The sequence below is a fragment of the Triticum urartu genome, chromosome 5, assembly GCF_003073215.2.
Source record: "Triticum urartu cultivar G1812 chromosome 5, Tu2.1, whole genome shotgun sequence".
Lineage (NCBI taxonomy): Eukaryota > Viridiplantae > Streptophyta > Magnoliopsida > Poales > Poaceae > Triticum > Triticum urartu.
The window spans coordinates 474,983,450-475,004,375 of NC_053026.1; the positions used below are offsets into that span (position 1 = coordinate 474,983,450).

A 20,926-nucleotide genomic window follows, 5' to 3' on the forward strand; every position below is an offset into this window, starting at 1 on the left:
ACTCATTATCTTCCTGCCACACTCCATTATCATTTAAGAGTCGCCGGATGTGGTTTCTCTTTTTCCTTGCCGTAGCGAAGTGTTGAAAAAATTAGTATTTCAATCTCCGAACTTTAGCCAGTTCGCATGGCTCCGTTGAATCCAGTATATCTCCTCCTTTTCCAAGTTCTCTTCTATCTCGACCAGTAATTGTCGCTGCCTGTCTGCTGCCTCATCAGTGAGTGGACCTGACCGCAACGTCTCTAGCTCCACCTTCAGGGATTTCAAGCGCTGATGTGGCGCCTTCAAGACTTCTCTGTCCCATACATGCATCTCCTTGTGGACCTCTGCAGCGCGCACAACTAGTGAATCAGTAACACACGTCCTGTCCCATGCATCTGTTACCTTCTGGACCACATCATCTTCTTTCAACCAGCGCACCTCAAACCGTTAGGTCCAGTCCGCCGATTGATGTTATCTCCTACTTCACCTTCTGTATCAAGAAATATAGGTCTATGGTCAGACTTGGTGTGAGGAGCATTCACAACTCTCGCATGTGGGAAGAGCATGTGAAACAACCCATTACATACAGCTCTATCAAGGCGTTCTCTCAGCCTTCTTCTTCTCCATGTATACTGATATCCAGAGTATCCCATATCATCTAGTTCACAGCCAACAAGAGCTTCCTCAAAGTCCTGCATCATACGTACCGGGCGAGGTGCACCGCCCTCCTTTTCATGAGAGTATAAAATCTCGTTAAAATCCCCAATAACAACCCACGGAAGTCTGTGTTGCTGATGTAAATTTCGGAGATAGTTCCACGAAAGATGTTTATCTTCCCACCTCGGTTCACCATAAAAACCGGCCAACCTCCAAACTTCCTCACCCACTGATCCCACCTTAACATCTATGTAGTTCTTGGTATTACTCAGTACTTCAATTACTACTGGACTACGCCAAAATAACAAGAGTCCACCACTTGCCCCAACACTTTCATGTACCTCCACACGGTCCATCTTCAGTTTCTTTCTCAGTTTCTCTGCCCTAGCTATATTCAGGTGTGATTCGGACAGAAAAATCACATCCGCCCCCCATTGCTTCTGGACCTCCAAAAGCGCTCTCTCTGCCGCGTTACTGGCCATACCGCGGCAATTCCAGCTTATGGTTTTCATTGCTGACGACGGAACCTCTTGAGAGCAGGTCACTGATGTATTACTTGGACGTTCCAGTCCTCCCCAAGACTCCTAACAGAAAAGGATCACACCACCTTACGATCTAAACACATCCAATCTGGCATAGACTGGATCACGATTACCACACATACGGCATCAAAAATTCACGCAAGACATACTCCTTCGGCCATAGACGATGGAACAGACAAAACGAATCTACTCCTGAAGACCTTGGTGCACATCTACCACGGACAAAGGTGTAGAGAAAAGAGAGACCAGCCACAGCACCGCAGATGCCGTCCTGGGACAGAAGACGCCGGCACCCACGCCGCCGCCTAGGAGGCGGCCCCCGGCGTACCAGCTAAACCCTAGTCGCCTTGGATGACTTGGCGAGCAGGAAGGGACCCCACGGCCTATGTTAAAGCATGGCCAACGAACAAATTCAGTCCCGTTGTCCCTGTAATTTGTTTGATTGAAAATCACATCCTGACGGGAGCGAAGCGTTTTCGGGTCTTATAAGCCCGAGTAGGGCTGGGCATATAACCCGAAAACCGATGTCCCGAACCGAACTAACCGAGACCGAAGCCGAATACACCGAAACCGAGTCTTCACGTTGGTTGGTTTATTACTACCGTGATTCGTCTCCGCCGCAGTAGCAGTTAGCCCTGGCCAGCGCGCCATCAAATACAGATCGAGATCGAGTGAGAAAGAGGAGCGCCTCCATGGAGCGGGAGCCGGAGCGGGACAGCTGCCAGATCCAAGCCCATGGTAAGACCTTCAGCGTATCTGCTCCAATTCATCCGCTGATGGGATCCGATTGTGTTAGATTTGAAGGAAAACCGACAGGACTTGGGGGCAATCGCATCGTTTCCCTAAGATAGCACACCTCAGTTTGAGTCTGCTTCTGAACTCGTTGGTTCCTACTAATGATTAGTGCGTAACACTGATGTGTTGCAGACGGTGGAACTATTGCTGCATTAACTAAAAGAGGAAGCTCACCCCGCCGACGGGATGATGATTCTCAAGGCAGCAAAAGGATAAGATGTTCATTGCCAGACCTTCCAGAGGTACTTCCCTCAGTTGCAGCAGTGGGAAACTACTGTTGCAAGCACAATACCAGCATCACAGGACTTGGCAATTTATTCTTCAGTTGCTGTGATATCCTACAGTCCTGTCAGGGGTGTCACGTAGGTCCCCGAACTATGAAAATCATCATCCAGGTCCTCGAAGTGCAATAGCAGAATAGACCCCCTAGAACTCTTTGCCGTGCGAGCCGTGTCATTTGTTTTATTTTGCCATGAACTCGTACTTCTCATCGTTTTTCCTCTTGTTTATGCCTACAAGAACATTTTGCGACTTGTTCCTAACCTTAGCTGCATCTTTGCTTATGCCTAAAACCAACATGTACAAAGGAAGTCTTGTACAGGGCACTTGGTACTTTTGCCTCTGCAATTCTCATGATGAACTTTTCTACTTGTGCACACAGGACATCTGGCATCATATACATTCCCTCCTGCCAATGCAAGATGCTGCCCGTACCGCGTGTGTTTCTCACTTCTTTCTGCGCTCCTGGAGATCCCATCCCAATCTCACCTTCACGAATGAAACGATGTGCTGGAAAAGAAATCTAAAAACAGTGGGACCGGATATTATTAGAGACCACAACAACAAAATTGACCGTGCTCTAATGAAACACTCAGGCCCTGGCGTGAAGAAATTCAGGCTTGAATACTTTGTTCCTCGTGATGCAGAACCATATCATCGTCTCAATAGTTGGCTTCAGATTGCTGTTACACCAATGATTGAAGAACTCGACCTTGTAGTATGGCGGAAAGAGGAAATATTTGGTTTGCAAAAAAGAAACAAAAAGCCAACGTTTAGCTTCCCATGCACACTTCTATCTGACAGGTGCCGAGACTCGATTCAGAATATCCGCCTTGCCAATTGTGTATTACATCCCACGTGTCAACTTGGTTTGAGAAGCTTGAAAACGCTTGATCTGCATAATGTGTATATTACAGGGGATGAGTTAGGGTGCCTTCTCTCCAATTCCTTCGCTTTGGAACAGTTGAAGCTTGTATTCTGTCATGATATAATTCACCTCGAGATACCTTGCCTGCTGCAGCGTTTCAGTTTCTTGGAGGTGCTTACATGCTCGAGCCTTGAAGTGATTCAGAATAAAGCTCCAAATCTCTCCAGATTTTGGTTTACAGGTAATCAAGTGCAAATCTCACTTGGAGATTCCCTGAACGTGAAGAACCTGAAGTTGGACCATAGCTGTTCCATCAGTTATGCTATTGACACCCTTCCTTCCGGTGTGCCCAACCTTGAGACACTTACCATAAATTCCACTCGTGAGGTATCCTCTTACTCTTAAGTTGGCGAGTGTCATTATAAAAAATATCCATATCTTCGAATAATTAACCTGACACATATTTATGCAGATAGCCAATGCACCAATGGCATCTAGCAAATTCCTCCACCTCAAGGTCTTGTGTATTAATATTTTTGGAAGCTATTTCCACCGGGACTACGATTATTTATCGTTTGTTTCTTTTTTTGATGCTTCTCCTTCCCTGGAGACTTTTCGCTTATATGTAAGTCCTGTTCACCCTTTCCTAACAAAATACACTGTTCATCTTGCAAAGATTATCTAATAACCATGTTTGAATGATCAATTTCAATATCTTGGCCTTTTATCTTCAGGTAGGTAGGCAGTTCAACTATGACTCGTTTGAGGGAGATTCCTCATCCCTGAGGCGAATTCCAGAACACCGCCATGGCAACCTCAAGAGTGTGAAGATCACCGGTTTCTGCCCCCAAAAGAGCATGCTTGAGCTAACACGTCATATTCTTCAGAATGCAGCATCCACTTGAGCGCCTTACATTGGACGCTAGTCCTGTAAATTACCGGTGTTCTGGTAATATACTGGGCAGCAGATGCTTTCCAATGCAAACTGCATATATAAGGGAGGCACATAAATCAATCTTGGCTGTGAGAACATACATTGAGAGCAAAGTTCCCTCTAAAGTCAAGTTAAATGTTCTGGAGCCTTGCAGCCGGTGTCACTGTAACGCCCACGATGCGGCTATATCTCCCACGTGTCGAAGCACGACTTAGAGGCATAACCGCATTGTAAACAAAGTTGCAAGTGAGGTAATCTTCACACAACCCATGTAATACATAAGGGAAAGAGATACATAGTTGGCTTACAATCGCCACGTCACAGAATGCATAAATAAGTCATTACATTCATCCAAATACACTCAAGGTCCGACTACGGAACCAAAATAAAGATAAACCTCAAATACAACATAGTCCCCGATCGCGCCAACTGGGCACCACTACTGACAAGCTGCACGGTCTCATCGGCACCTGCAAGCTGGTTTTGGAAGTATCTGTGAGTCATGGTGACTCAGCAATCTCGCACCCTCGCGATCAAGACTATTTAAGCTTATGGGAAGAGTAAAAGGTATGGGGTGGAGCTGCAGCAAGCGACTAGCATATTTGGTGGCTAACATACGCAAATGAGAGCGAGAAGAGAAGGCAAGGCACGGTCGAGAAACTATGATCAAGAAGTGATCCTAGACTACTTACGTTCAAGCATAACTCCAACACCGTGTTCACTTCCCGGACTCCGCCGGAAAGAGACCATCACAGCTACACACGCGGTTGATGCATTTTAGTTAAGATAAGTTTCAGGTTTTCTACAACCGAACATTAACAAATTCCCATCTGCCCATAACCGCGGACACGGCTTTCGAAAGTTCAAATCCTTGCAGGGGTGTCCCAACTTAGCCCATCACAAGCTCTCACGGTCAAGGAAGGATATTCCTTCTCCCAGGAAGACTCGATCAGGCTCCGAATCCTGGTTACAAGACATTTCGACAATGGTAAAACAAGACCAGCAAAGCCACCCAGATGTGCCGACAAATCCCGATAGGAGCTGCACATATCTCGTTCTCAGGGCACACCGGATGAGCAAGACGTCGGGTAGGCCAGCCCAGAGTTGCCCCTGGTAGCCCCGGACATCGCTCAGTTGGACCAACACTTAGAGAAGCACTGGCCTGGGGGGGGGGGTTAAAATTGTTGGAAATATGCCCTAGAGGCAATAATAAATTAGTTATTATCATATTTCCTTGTTCATGATAATCGTTTATTATCCATGCTAGAATTGTATTGATAGGAAACTCAGATACATGTGTGGATACATAGACAACACCATGTCCCTAGTAAACCTCTAGTTGACTAGCTCATTGATCAATAGATGGTTACAGTTTCCTGACCATGGACATTGGATGTCGTTGATAACGGGATCACATCATTAGGAGAATGATGTGATGGACAAGACCCAATCCTAAGCCTAGCACAAAGATCGTGTAGTTCGTATGCTAAAGCTTTTCTAATGTCAAGTATCATTTCCTTAGACCATGAGATTGTGCAACTCCCGGATACCGTAGGAATGCTTTGGGTGTGCCAAACGTCACAACGTAACTGGGTGGCTATAAAGGTACACTACAGGTATGTCCGAAAGTGTCTGTTGGGTTGGCACGAATCGAGACTGGGATTTGTCACTCCTTGTAAACGGAGAGGTATCTCTGGGCCCACTCGGTAGGACATCATCATAATGTGCACAATGTGATCAAGGAGTTGATCACGGGATGATGTGTTACGGAACGAGTAAAGAGACTTGCTGGTAACGAGATTGAACAAGGTATCGGGATACCGACGATCGAATCTCGGGCAAGTATCGTACCGCTAGACAAAGGGAATTGTATACGGGATTGATTAAGTCCTTGACATCGTGGTTCATCCGATGAGATCATCGTGGAGCATGTGGGAGCCAACATGGGTATCCAGATCCCGCTGTTGGTTATTGGCCGGAGAGTTTTCTCGGCCATGTCTGCATGTCTCCCGATCCCGTAGGGTCTACACACTTAAGGTTCGATGACGCTAGGGTTATAGGGAAAGTATGTACACGGTTACCGAATGTTGTTCGGAGTCCTGGATGAGATCCCGGACGTCACGAGGAGTTCCAGAATGGTCTGGAGGTAAAGATTGATATATAGGAAGTATGGTTTTGGCCACCGGAAGTGTTCCGGGCATCACCGATAGTGTACCGGGACCACCGGAGGGGTCCGGGGGTCCACCAGGTGGGGCCACCAGCCCCGGAGGCCTACATGGGCCAATAGTGGGAAGGGACCAGCCCCTAGGTGGGCTGGGGCGCCTCCCACCAAGGCTTAAAGCGCCTCCAAGAGGGGAAGGGGGCAAACCCTAGGCTCAGATGGGCCTAAGGCCCACCTAGTGGTGCGCCCCCCTCTCTCCCCCCTTGGCCGCCCCCTAGATGGGATCTAGGGCTGGCCGCCACCCCTAGGGAGGGAACCCTAGGTGGGGGCGCAGCCCCTCCCCTCCCCCTATATATACTTGAGGTTTGGGGCTGCCCAACACATGTGATTTGCTCTCCCTCTTGGCGCAGCCCTACCTCTCTCCCTCCTCGTCTCTCGTAGTGCTTGGCGAAGCCCTACTGGAGTCCAGCGCTCCTCCACCACCACCACGCCGTCGTGCTGCTGCTGGATGGAGTCTTCCCCAACCTCTCCTTCTCCCCTTGCTGGATCAAGGCGTAGGAGACGTCACCGGGATGTACGTGTGTTGAACACGGAGGTGCCGTCCGTTCGGCACTAGGATCATCGGTGATTTGAATCACGACGAGTACGACTCCATCAACCCCGTTCACTTGAACACTTCCGCTTAGCGATCTACAAGGGTATGTAGATGCACTCTCCTTCCCCTCGTTGCTAGATTAATCCATAGATTGATCTTGGTGTTGCGTAGAAAATTTTGAATTTCTGCTACGTTCTCCGACAGTGGCATCATGAGCCAGGTTTATGCGTAGTTTCTGTGCACGAGTAGAACACAAAGCAGTTTTGGGCGTTGATTTTGTCAATTTACTTGCCGTTACTAGTATTATCTTGTTTTGACGGTATTGTGGGATGAAGCGGCCCGGACCGACCTTACACGTACTCTTACGTGAGACAGGTTCCACCGACTGACATGCACTAGTTGCATAAGGTGGCTAGCGGGTGCCAGTCTCTCCCACTTTAGTCGGAATGGATTTGATGAAAAGGGTCCTTATGAAGGGTAAATAGCAATTGGCATATCACATTGTGGTTTTTGCGTAGCTGAGAAACGTTCTTGCTAGAAACCCAAAGCAGCCACGTAAAACATGCAAACAACAATTAGAGGACGTCTAACTTGTTTTTGCAGGGTATGCCATGTGATGTGATATGGCCAAAAAGGATGTGATGAATGATATATGTGATGTATGAGATTGATCATGTTCTTGTAATAGGAATCACGACTTGCATGTCGATGAGTATGACAACCGGCAGGAGCCATAGGAGTTGTCTTAATTTATTTATGACCTGCGTGTCAACATAAACGTCATGTAATTACTTTACTTTATTGCTAACCGTTAGCTGTAGTAGTAGAAGTAATAGTTGGCGAGACAACTTCATGAAGACACGATGATAGAGATCATGATGATGGAGATCATGGTGTCATGCCGGTGATGATGATGATCATGGAGCCCCGAAGATGGAGATCAAAAGGAGCAAAGTGATGATGGCCATATCATGCCACTATTTGATTGCATGTGATGTTTATCATGTTTATACATCTTATTTGCTTAGAACGACGGTAGCTTAAATAAGATGATCCCTCACTAAAATTTCAAGAGAAGTGTCCCCCCTAACTGTGCACCGTTGCGAAAGTTCGTCGTTTCGAAGCACCACGTGATGATCGGGTGTGATGGATTCTAACGTTCACATACAACGGGTGTAAGACAGATTTACACACGCGAAACACTTAGGTTGACTTGACGAGCCTAGCATGTACAGACATGGCCTCGGAACACAAGAGACCGAAAGGTCGAGCATGAGTCGTATGGTAGATACGATCAACATGAAGATGTTCACCAATGAAGACTAGTCCGTCTCACGTGATGGTCGGACACGGCCTAGTTGACTCGGATCATGTAATCACTTAGATGACTAGAGGGATGTCTATCTGAGTGCGAGTTCATAAGATGAACTTAATTATCCTGAACATAGTCAAAAGGTCTTCACAAATTATGTCGTAGCTCGCGCTTCAGTTCTACTGTTTAGATATGTTCCTAGAGAAAATTTAGTTGAAAGTTGATAGTAGCAATTATGCGGACTAGGTCCATAAACTGAGGATTGTCCTCATTGCTTCATAGAAGGCTTATGTCCTTAATGCACCGCTCAGTGTGCTGAACCTCGAACGTTGTTTGTGGATGTTGCGAACATCTGACATACCCATTTTGATAACTACATGATAGTTCAGTTAAACGGTTTAGAGTTGAGGCACCGAAGACGTGTTGAAACGTCGCGAAACATATGAGATGTTTTGAGGGCTAAAATTGGGATTTTAGGCTCGTGCCCACGTCAAGAGGTATAAGACCTCCGACGATTTTCTTAGCCTGCAAACTAAGGGAGGAAAGCTCAATTGTTGAGCTTGTGCTCAGATTGTCTGAGTACAACAATCATTTGAATCGAGTGGGAGTTGATCTTCCAGATGAGAAAGTGATGTTTCTCCGAAGTCATTACCACCAAGCTGCTAGAGCTTAGTGATGAACTATGATATATCAGGGACATATATGATGATCCTTGAGATATTCGCGATGTTTGACACCACAAAAGTAGAAATCAAGAAGGAGCATCAATTGTTGATGGTTGGTGAAACCACTAGTTTCAAGAAGCGCAAGGGCAAGAAGGGATACTTCATGAAACGGCAAATCAGCTGCTGCTCTAGTGAAGAAACCCAAGGTTGAATCCAAACCCGAGACTAAGTGCTTCTGTAATAAGGGGAACAACCATTGGAGCAGAATTACCCTAGATACTTGGTAGATGAGAAGGCTGGCAAGGTCGATAGAAGTATATTGGATATACATTGTGTTAATGTGTACTTTACTAGTACTCCTAGTAGCACCATGGTATTAGATACCGGTTCGGTTGCTAAATGTTAGTAAACTCGAAATAAAAGGCTGCGGAGTAAACGGAGACTAGCTAAAGGTGAGCTGGCGATATGTGTTGGAAGTTTTTCCCTAGCTTGATGTGATCAAGCATTGCACGCTCCCTCTACCATCGAGATTGGTGTTTGCGTTGAGCATAGACATGATTGGATTATGTCTATCGCAATACGGTTATTCATTTAAGGAGAATAATGGTTACTCTGTTTATTTGAATAATACCTTCAATGGTCTTGCACCTAAAATGAATGGTTTATTGAATCTCGATCGTAGTGATACACATGTTCATGCCAAAAGATATAAGATAGTAATGATAGTACCACCTACTTGTGGCATTGCCACGTAAGTCATATCGGTATAAAACGCATGAAGAAGCTCCATGTTGATGGATCTTTGGGCTCACTCGTTTTTGAAAAGTTTGAGACATGCGAACCATGTCTATTGGTGTATATGCATGAAGAAACTCCATGCAAATGGACCATTTGGACTCACTTGATTTTGAATCACTTGAGACATGCAAATCATACCACATGGGCAAGATGACTGAAAGCCTCGTTTTCAGTAAAATGGAACTAGAAAGCAACTTGTTGGAAGTAATACATTTTGATGTGTGCAGTCCAATGAGTGCTGAGGCGTGTAGTGGATATCGTTATGTTCTTACTTCACAGATGATTTGAGTAGATGTTGAGTATATTTACTTGATGAATCACGAGTCTGAATTATTGAAAGGTTCAAGTAATTTCAGGGTGAAGTTGAAAGATCGTCGTGACAAGAGAATAAAATATCTATGATATGATCATAGAGATGAATATCTGAATTACGAGTTTGGCACAGAATTAAGACATTATGGAAATTGTTTCACAACTAATACAGCCTGGAACACCATAGTGTGATGGTGTGTCCGAACATCATAACTGCACCCTATTGGATATGATGCATACCATGATGTCTCTTATTGAATTACCATGATAGTTTATGGGTTAGGCATTAGAGACAACCACATTCACTTTAAATAGGGCACCACGTAATTCCGATGAGATGACACCATATGAACTATGGTTTAGAGAAACCTAAGCTGTCATTTCTTAAAAGTTTGGGGCTGCGACGCTTATGTGGAAAAGTTTCAGGCTGATAAGCTCGAACCCAAAGCGGATAAATGCATCTTCATAAGACACCCAAAACAGTTGGGTATACCTCCTGTCTCAGATCCAAAAGCAATAAGGGATTGTTTCTAGAATCGGGTCCTTTCTCGAGGAAAAGTTTCTCTTGAAAGAATTGAGTGGGAGGATGGTGGAGACTTGATGAGGTTATTGAACCGTCTCTTCAACTAGTGTGTGGCAGGGCACAGGGAGTTGTTCCTATGGCACCTACACCGATTGAAGTGGAAGCTTATGATAGTGATCATGAAACTTCAGATCAAGTCACTACCAAACCTCGTGGGATGATAAGGATGCGTACTACTTCAGAGTGGTACGTAATCCTGTCTTGGAAGTCATGTTGCTAGACAACAATGAACCTACGAGCTATGGAGAAGCGATGGTGGGCCTGGATTCCAAAATGGCTCGAGGCCATATAATCCGAGAGAGGATCCATATATGAAACAAAGTGTAGACTTTGAAAGTACTACTTGATGGTCGTAAGGCTGTTAGGTACATATGGATTTTTTAAAAGGAAGACGAACAATGATGGTAAGTATCACCATTAAGAAAGCTCGACTTGTCGTTAAGATGTTTTCCGGCAAGTTCAAGGAGTTGACTACGATGAGAATTTCTCACTCGTAGCGATGCTAAGAGTCTGTTGGAATTATATTAGCGATTACTTCATTATTTAATCTTGCAGATAGGATGTCAAAACATTGTTTCCTCGACGATTTTCTTGAGGAAAGGTTGTATGTGATACAACCGGAAGGTTTTGTCAATCCTGAAAGATGCTAATAAGTATGCAAAGCTCCAGCAATCCTTCTAAGGACTGGAGTAATCATCTCGGAGTTGGAATGTATGCTTTGATGAGATGATAAAAGATTTTGGGTGTATATAAAGTTTATGAGAAAGTTGTATTTCCAAAGAAGTGAGTGGGAGCACTATAGAATTTCTGATGAATATATGTTGTTGACATATTGTTGATCAGAAATGACGTAGAATTTCTGGAAAGCATATAGGGTTATTTGGAAAGTGTTTTTCAATGGAAAGCCTGGATTAAGCTACTTGAACATTGAGCATCAAGATCTATACGGATAGATCAAAACGCTTAATGGTACTTTCAAATGAGCACATACCTTGACATGATCTTGAAGGTGTTCAAGATGGATCAGTCAAAGAAAGAGTTCTTGCCTGAGTTGTAAGGTATGAAGTTAAGACTTAAAGCTCGACCACGGCAGAAGAAAGAGGAAGGACGAAGGTCATCCCCTATGCTTTTGTCATAGGCTCTACATGGTATGCCATGCTGAGTACCGCACCTGATGTGTGCCTTGCCACATATCTGGCAAGAGGGTACAAAGGTAATCTAGGAGTAGATCACCAGATAGCGGTCTAAATTATCCTTAGAGGAATAAGGATATGTTTCTCGGTTATGGAGGTGATAAAGAATTCGACGTAAAGAGTTACGTCGATGCAAGCTTAACACCTATCCGGATAGCTCTGAGTAGAGATATCGGATACGTATAATGGGGCAACAATTTAGAATAGCTCCAAGTAGAACAGTTATTTGAAATGGCTCCAAATGTAGCGTAGTATTTGCATCTACAAGATGCCATAGAAATTTGCGAAGTACATACGGATCTGAATGTTTCAGACCCGTTGAGTGAAACCTCTCTCACAAGCATAACATGATCAAACCCAGAACTCTTTGGGTGTTAGTCACATGGGGATGTGACCTTGAGTGTTAATCACATATCGATGTGAACTGGATTATTGACTCTAGTGCAAGTGGGAGACTATTGGAAATATGCCCTAGAGGCAATAATAAATTAGTTATTATCATATTTCCTTGATCATGATAATCGTTTATTATCCATGCTAGAATTGTATTGATAGGAAACTCAGATACATGTGTGGATACATAGACAACACCATGTCCCTAGTAAACCTCTAGTTGACTAGCTCGTTGATCAATAGATGGTTACAGTTTCCTGACCATGGACATTGGATGTCGTTGATAACGGGATCACATCATTAGGAGAATGATGTGATGGACAAGACCCAATCCTAAGCCTAGCACAAAGATCGTGTAGTTCGTATGCTAAAGCTTTTCTAATGTCAAGTATCATTTCCTTAGACCATGAGATTGTGCAACTCCCGGATACCGTAGGAATGCTTTGGGTGTGCCAAATGTCACAAGGTAACTGGGTGGCTATAAAGGTGCACTACGAGCATCTCCGAAAGTGTCTGTTGGGTTGGCACGAATCAAGACTGGGATTTGTCACTCCGTGTGACGGAGAGGTATCTCTGGGCCCACTCGGTAGGACATCATCATAATGTGCACAATGTGATCAAGGAGTTGATCATGGGATGATGTGTTACGGAACGAGTAAAGAGACTTGCCGGTAACGCGATTGAACAAGGTATCGGGATACCGACGATTGAATCTCGGGCAAGTATCGTACCGCTAGACAAAGGGAATTATATACGGGATTGATTAAGTCCTTGACATCGTGGTTCATCCGATGAGATCATCGTGGAGCATGTGGGAGGCAACATGGGTATCCAGATCCCGCTGTTGGTTATTGGCCGGAGAGTTTTCTCGGCCATGTCTGCATGTCTCCCGAACCCGTAGGGTCTACACACTTAAGGTTCGATGACGCTAGGGTTATAGGGAAAGTATGTACACGGTTACCGAATGTTGTTCGGAGTCCCGGATGAGATCCCGGACATCACGAGGAGTTCCGGAATGGTCCAGAGGTAAAGATTGATATATAGGAAGTATGGTTTTGTGAAGGAAATATGCCCTAGAGGCAATAATAAAGTTATTATTTATTTCCTTATAATCATGATAAATGTTTATTATTCATGCTAGAATTGTATTAACCGGAAACATAATACATGTGTGAATACATAGACAAACAAAGTGTCACTAGTATGCCTCTACTTGACTAGCTTGTTAATCAAAGATAGTTATGTTTCCTAACCATGAACAATGAGTTGTTATTTGATTAACAAGGTCACATCATTAGTTGAATGATCTGATTGACATGACCCATTCCATTAGCTTAGCACCCGATCGTTTAGTATGTTGCTATTGCTTTCTTCATGACTTATACATGTTCCTATAACTATGAGATTATGCAACTCCCGTTTGCCGGAGGAACACTTTGGGTGCTACCAAACGTCACAACGTAACTGGGTGATTATAAAGGAGCATTACAGGTGTCTCCAAAGGTAGATGTTGGGTTGGCGTATTTCGAGATTAGGATTTGTCACTCCGATTGTTGGAGAGGTATCTCTGGGCCCTCTCGGTAATGCACATCACATAAGCCTTGCAAGCATTGCAACTAATGAGTTAGTTGCGGGATGATGTATTACAGAACGAGTAAAGAGACTTGCCGGTAACGAGATTGAACTAGGTATTGGATATCGACGATCGAATCTCGGGCAAGTAACATACCGATGACAAAGGGAACAACGTATGTTGTTATGCGGTCTGACCGATAAAGATCTTCGTAGAATATGTAGGAGCCAATATGGGCATCCAGGTCCCGCTATTGGTTATTGACCGGAGACGTGTCTCGGTCATGTCTACATTGTTCTCGAACCCGTAGGGTCTGCATGCTTAAGGTTACGATGACAGTTATATTATGAGTTTATGCATTTTGATGTACCGAAGGTTGTTCGGAGTCCCGGATGTGATCACGGACATGACGAGGAGTCTCGAAATGGTCGATACGTAAAGATTGATATATTGGAAGCCTATGTTTGGATATCGGAAGTGTTCCGGGTGAAATCGGGATTTTACCGGAGTACCGGGAGGTTACCGGAACCCCCCGGGAACCATATGGGCCTAGATGGGCTTTAGTGGAAAGGAGAAAGGGGCAGCCCAAGGTGTCCGCGCGCCTCCCCCCTCCCCCTAGTCCTATTAGGACTAGGAGAGGTGGCCGGCCCCCCTTCTCTCTCTTTCCCCCTCGGGGAATCCTAGTCCAACTAGGATTGGGGGGGGAGTCCTACTCCCGGAAGGAGTAGGACTCCTCCTGCGCCCTCCTCCTGGCCGGCGCCCCCCTCCCCCTTGGCTCCTTTATATACTGAGGCAGAGGCACCCTAGAAACACACAAGTTGATCCACGTGATCTATTCCTTAGCCGTGTGCGGCGCCCCAGCCACCATAGTCCTCGATAATACTGTAGCAGAGTTTAGGCGAAGCCCTGCTGCTGTAGTGCATCAAGATCGTCACCACGCCATCGTGCTGACGGAACTCTTCCCCGACACTTTGCTGGATCGGAGTCCGGGGATCGTCATCGAGCTGAACGTGTGCTCGAACTCAGAGGTGCCGTAGTTTCGGTGCTTGATCGGTTGGATCGTGAAGACGTACGACTACTTCCTCTATGTCGTGTCAACGCTTCCGCAGTCGGTCTGCGTGGGTACGTAGACAACACTCTCCCCTCTTGTTGCTATGCATCACATGATCTTGCGTGTGCGTAGGAATTTTTTTGAAATTACTACGAAACCCAACAGTGGTATCAGAGCCTAGGTTATTTATGTTGATGTTATATGCACGACAAGTGAGTTGTGGGCGATATAAGTCATACTGCCTACCAGCATGTCATACTTTGGTTCGGTGGCATTGTTGGACGAGACGACCCGGACCAACATTACGCGTACGCTTACGCGAGACCGGTTCCCCCGACGTGCTTTGCACATAGGTGGCTTGCGGGCGACTGTCTCTCCAACTTTAGTTGAACCAAGTATGGCTACGCTCGGTCCTTGCGAAGGTTAAAACGGAGTCTATTTGACAAACTATCGTTGTGGTTTTGATGCATAGGTGAGATTGGTTCTTGCTTAAGCCCGTAGCAGCCACGTAAAACTTGCAACAACAAAGTAGAGGACGTCTAACTTGTTTAAAACGGAGTCTATTTGACAAACTATCGTTGTGGTTTTGATGCATAGGTGAGATTGGTTCTTGCTTAAGCCCGTAGCAGCCACGTAAAACTTGCAACAACAAAGTAGAGGACGTCTAACTTGTTTAAAACGGAGTCTATTTGACAAACTATCGTTGTGGTTTTGATGCATAGGTGAGATTGGTTCTTGCTTAAGCCCGTAGCAGCCACGTAAAACTTGCAACAACAAAGTAGAGGACGTCTAACTTGTTTTTGCAGGGCATGTTGTGATGTGATATGGTCAAGACATGATGCTGAATTTTATTGTATGAGATGATCATGTTTTGTAACCGAGTTATCGGCAACTGGCAGGAGCCTTATGGTTGTCGTTTTATTGTATGCAATGCAATCGTGATGTAATGCTTTACTTTATTACTAAGCGGTAGTGATAGTCGTAGAAGCACTAGCTTGGCGAGATGACAACGATGCTACGATGGAGATCAAGGTGTCACGCCGGTGACGATGGTGATCACGACGGTGCTTCGGAGATGGAGATCACAAGCACAAGATGATGATGGCCATATCATATCACTTATATTGATTGCATGTGATGTTTATCCTTTTTATGCATCTTATCTTGCTTTGATTGACGGTAGCATTATAAGATGATCTCTCACTAAATTATCAAGAAGTGTTCTCCCTGAGTGTGCACCATTGCGAAATTTCTTCGTGCTGAGACACCACGTGATGATCGGGTGTGATAGGTTCTACGTTCAAATACAACGGGTGCAAAACAGTTGCACACGCGGAATACTCAGGTTATACTTGATGAGCCAAGCATATACAGATATGGCCTCGGAACACGGAGACCGAAAGGTCGAGCGTGAATCATATAGTAGATATGATCAACATAACGATGTTCACCATTGAAAACTACTCCATCTCACATGATGATCGGTTATGGTTTAGTTGATTTGGATCACGTAATCACTTAGAGGATTAGAGGGATGTCTATCTAAGTGGGAGTTCTTTAATTAATTTGATTAACTGAACTTAAATTTATCATGAAACTTAGTACCTGATTAGTATCTTGCTTGTTTATGTTTGATTGTAGATAGATGGCTCGTGCTGTTGTTCCATTGAATTTTAATGCGTTCCTTGAGAAAGCAAAGTTGAAAGATGATGGTAGCAATTACACGGACTGGGTCCGTAACTTGAGGATTATCCTCATTGCTGCACAGAAGAATTACGTCCTGGAAGCACCGCTGGGTGCCAGGCCTGCTGCAGGAGCAACACCGGATGTTATGAATGTCTGGCAGAGCAAAGCTGATGACTACTCGATAGTTCAGTGTGCCATGCTTTACGGCTTAGAATCGGGACTTCAACGATGTTTTGAACGTCATGGAGCATATGAGATGTTCCAAGAGTTGAAGTTAATATTTCAAGCAAATGCCCGAATTGAGAGATATGAAGTCTCCAATAAGTTCTATAGCTGCAAGATGGAGGAGAACAGTTCTGTCAGTGAGCATATACTCAAAATGTCTGGGTATAATAATCACTTGATTCAATTGGGAGTTAATCTTCCAGATGATTGCGTCATTGACAGAATTCTTCAATCACTACCACCAAGCTACAAGAGCTTCGTGATGAACTATAATATGCAAGGGATGAACAAGACTATTCCCGAGCTCTTCGCAATGCTGAAAGCTGCGGAGGTAGAAATCAAGAAGGAGCATCAAGTGTTGATGGTCAACAAGACCACTAGTTTCAAGAAAAAGGGCAAAGGGAAGAAGAAGGGGAACTTCAAAAAGAACGGCAAGCAAGTTGCTACTCAAGAGAAGAAACCCAAACCTGGACCTAAGCCTGAAACTGAGTGTTTCTATTGCAAGCAGACTGGTCACTGGAAGCGGAACTGCCCCAAGTATTTGGCGGATAAGAAGGATGGCAAGGTGAACAAAGGTATATGTGATATACATGTTATTGATGTGTACCTTACTAATGCTCGCAGTAGCACCTGGGTATTTGATACTAGTTCTGTGCTAATATTTGCAACTCGAAACAGGGACTACGGATCAAGCGAAGATTGGTTAAGGACGAGGTGACGATGCGCGTGGGAAACGGTTCCAAAGTCGATGTGATCGCAGTCGGCACGCTACCTCTACATCTACCTTCGGGATTAGTATTAGACCTAAATAATTGTTATTTGGTGCCAGCGTTAAGCATGAACATTATATCTGGATCTTGTTTGATGCGAGACGGTTATTCATTTAAATCAGAGAATAATGGTTGTTCTATTTATATGAGTAATATCTTTTATGGTCATGCACCCTTGAAGAGTGGTCTGTTCTTGTTGAATCTCGATAGTAGTAACACACATATTCATAATGTTGAAGCCAAAAGATGCAGAGTTGATAATGAGAGTGCAACTTATTTGTGGCACTGCCGTTTAGGTCATATCGGTGTAAAGCGCATGAAGAAACTCCATTCTGATGGACTTTTGGAACCACTTGATTATGAATCACTTGGTACTTGCGAACCGTGCTTCATGGGCAAGATGACCAAAACACCGTTCTCCGGTACTATGGAGAGAGCAACAAATTTGTTGGAAATCATACATACAGATGTATGTGGTCCGATGAATATTGAGGCTCGTGGCGGATATCGTTATTTTCTCACCTTCACAGATGATTTAAGCAGATATGGGTATATCTACTTAATGAAACATAAGTCTGAAACATTTTAAAAGTTCAAGGAATTTCAGAGTGAAGTTTAAAATCATCGTAACAAGAAAATAAAGTTTCTACGATCTGATCGTGGAGGAGAATATTTGAGTTACGAGTTTGGTGTACATTTGAAAAATTGTGGAATAGTTTCGCAACTCACGCCACCCGGAACACCACAGCGTAATGGTGTGTCCGAACGTCGTAATCGTACTTTACTAGATATGGTGCGATCTATGATGTCTCTTACTGATTTACCGCTATCGTTTTGGGGATACGCTCTAGAGACGGCCGCATTCACGTTAAATAGGGCACCATCAAAATCCGTTGAGACGACGCCTTATGAACTGTGGTTTGGCAAGAAACCAAAGTTGTCGTTTCTGAAAGTTTGGGGCTGCGATGCTTATGTGAAAAAGCTTCAACCTGATAAGCTCGAACCCAAATCGGAGAAATGTGTCTTCATAGGATATCCAAAGGAAACTATTGGATACACCTTCTATCACAGATCCGAAGGCAAGACTTTTGTTGCTAAATTCGGAAACTTTCTAGAGGAGTTTCTCTCGAAAGAAGTGAGTGGGAGGAAAGTAGAACTTGACGAGGTAAATGTACCTGCTCCCTTATTGGAAAGTAGTACATCACAGAAAACTGTTTCAGTGAAACCTACACCAGTTAGTGAGGAAGCTAATGATAATGATCATGAAACTTCAAATCAAGATACTACTGAACCTCGTAGATCAACCAGAGTAAGATCCGCACCAGAGTGGTACGGTAATCCTGTTCTGGAAGTCATACTACTAGATCATGATGAACCTACAAACTATGAAGAAGCGATGGTGAGCCCAGATTCCGCAAAATGGCTTGAAGCCATGAAATCTGAGATGGGATCCATGTATGAGAACAAAGTATGGACTTTGGTTGACTTGCCCGATGATCGGCAAGCAATTGAGAATAAATGGATCTTCAAGAAGAAGACTGACGCTGACGGTAATGTTACTGTCTACAAAGCTCGACTTGTCGCAAAAGGTTTTCGACAAGTTCAAGGGGTTGACTACGATGAGACCTTCTCACCCGTAGCGATGCTTAAGTCTGTCCGAATCATGTTAGCAATTGCCGCATTTTATGATTATGAAATTTGGCAAATGGATGTCAAAACTGCATTCCTGAATGGATTTCTAGAAGAAGAGTTGTATATGATGCAACCAAAAGGTTTTGTCGATCCAAAGGGAGCTAACAAAGTGTGCAAGCTCATGCGATCCATTTATGGACTGGTGCAAGCCTCTCGGAGTTGGAATAAACGCTTTGATAGTGTGATCAAAGCATTTGGTTTTATACAGACTTTTGGAGAAGCCTGTATTTACAAGAAAGTGAGTGGGAGCTCTGTAGCATTTCTGATATTATATGTGGATGACATATTACTAATTGGAAATGATATAGAATTTCTAGATAACATAAAGGTATACTTGAATAAGAGTTTTTCAATGAAAGACCTCGGTGAAGCTGCTTTCATATTAGGTATAAAGATCTATAGAGATAGATCAAGACGCTTAATTGGACTTTCACAAAGCACATACCTTGACAAGATTTTGAAGAAGTTCAAAATGGATCAAGCAAAGAAAGGATTCTTGCCTGTGTTACAAGGTGTGAAATTGAGTAAGACTCAATGCCCGACCACTGCAGAAGATAGAGAGAATATGAAAGATGTTCCCTATGCATCAGCGATAGGATCTATCATGTATGCAATGCTGTGTACCAGACCTGATGTGTGCCTTGCTATAAGTCTAGCAGGGAGGTACCAAAGTAATCCAGGAGTGGATCACTGGACAGCGGTCAAGAACATCCTGAAATACCTGAAAAGGACTAAGGATATGTTTCTCGTATATGGAGGTGACAAAGAGCTCGTCGTAAATGGTTACGTTGATGCAAGCTTTGACACTGATCCGGACGATTCTAAATCGCAAACCGGATACGTGTTTACATTAAACGGTGGAGCTGTCAGTTGGTGCAGTTCTAAACAAAGCGTCGTAGCGGGATCTACATGTGAAGCGGAGTACATAGCTGCTTGGAAGCAGCAAACGAAGAAGTCTGGATGAAGGAGTTCATATCCGATCTAGGTGTCATACCTAGTGCATCGGGTCCAATGAAAATCTTTTGTGACAATACTGGTGCAATTGCGTTGGCAAAGGAATCCAGATTTCACAAGAGAACCAAGCACATCAAGAGACGCTTCAATTCCATCCGGGATCTAGTCCAGGTGGGAGACATAGAAATTTGCAAGATACATACGGATCTGAATGTTGCAGACCCATTGACTAAGCCTCTTCCACGAGCAAAACATGATCAGCACCAAGACTCCATGGGTGTAAGAATCATTACGGTGTAATCTAGATTATTGACTCTAGTGCAAGTGGGAGACTGAAGGAAATATGCCCTAGAGGCAATAATAAAGTTATTATTTATTTCCTTATAATCATGATAAATGTTTATTATTCATGCTAGAATTGTATTAACCGGAAACATAATACATGTGTGAATACATAGACAAACAAAGTGTCACTAGTATGCCTCTACTTGACTAGCTCGTTAATCAAAGATGGTTATGTTTCCTAACCATGAACAATGAGTTGTTATTTGATTAACGAGGTCACATCATTAGTTGAATGATCTGATTGACATGACCCATTCCATTAGCTTAGCACCCGATCGTTTAGTATGTTGCTATTGCTTTCTTCATGACTTATACATGTTCCTATAACTATGAGATTATGCAACTCCCGTTTGCCGGAGGAACACTTTGGGTGCTACCAAACGTCACAACGTAACTGGGTGATTATAAAGGAGCATTACAGGTGTCTCCAAAGGTAGATGTTGGGTTGGCGTATTTCGAGATTAGGATTTGTCACTCCGATTGTCGGAGAGGTATCTCTGGGCCCTCTCGGTAATGCACATCACATAAGCCTTGCAAGCATTGCAACTAATGAGTTAGTTG

At 44.1% G+C, this 20,926-nt stretch overlaps 1 pseudogene; it reads left to right on the forward strand.

Annotated features, from left to right (window-relative positions):
* The first annotated feature begins 1,873 nt into the window (after positions 1 to 1,873).
* The window catches only part of LOC125507184, a 22,491-nt pseudogene continuing 3,438 nt past the window's right edge, over positions 1,874 to 20,926 (forward strand).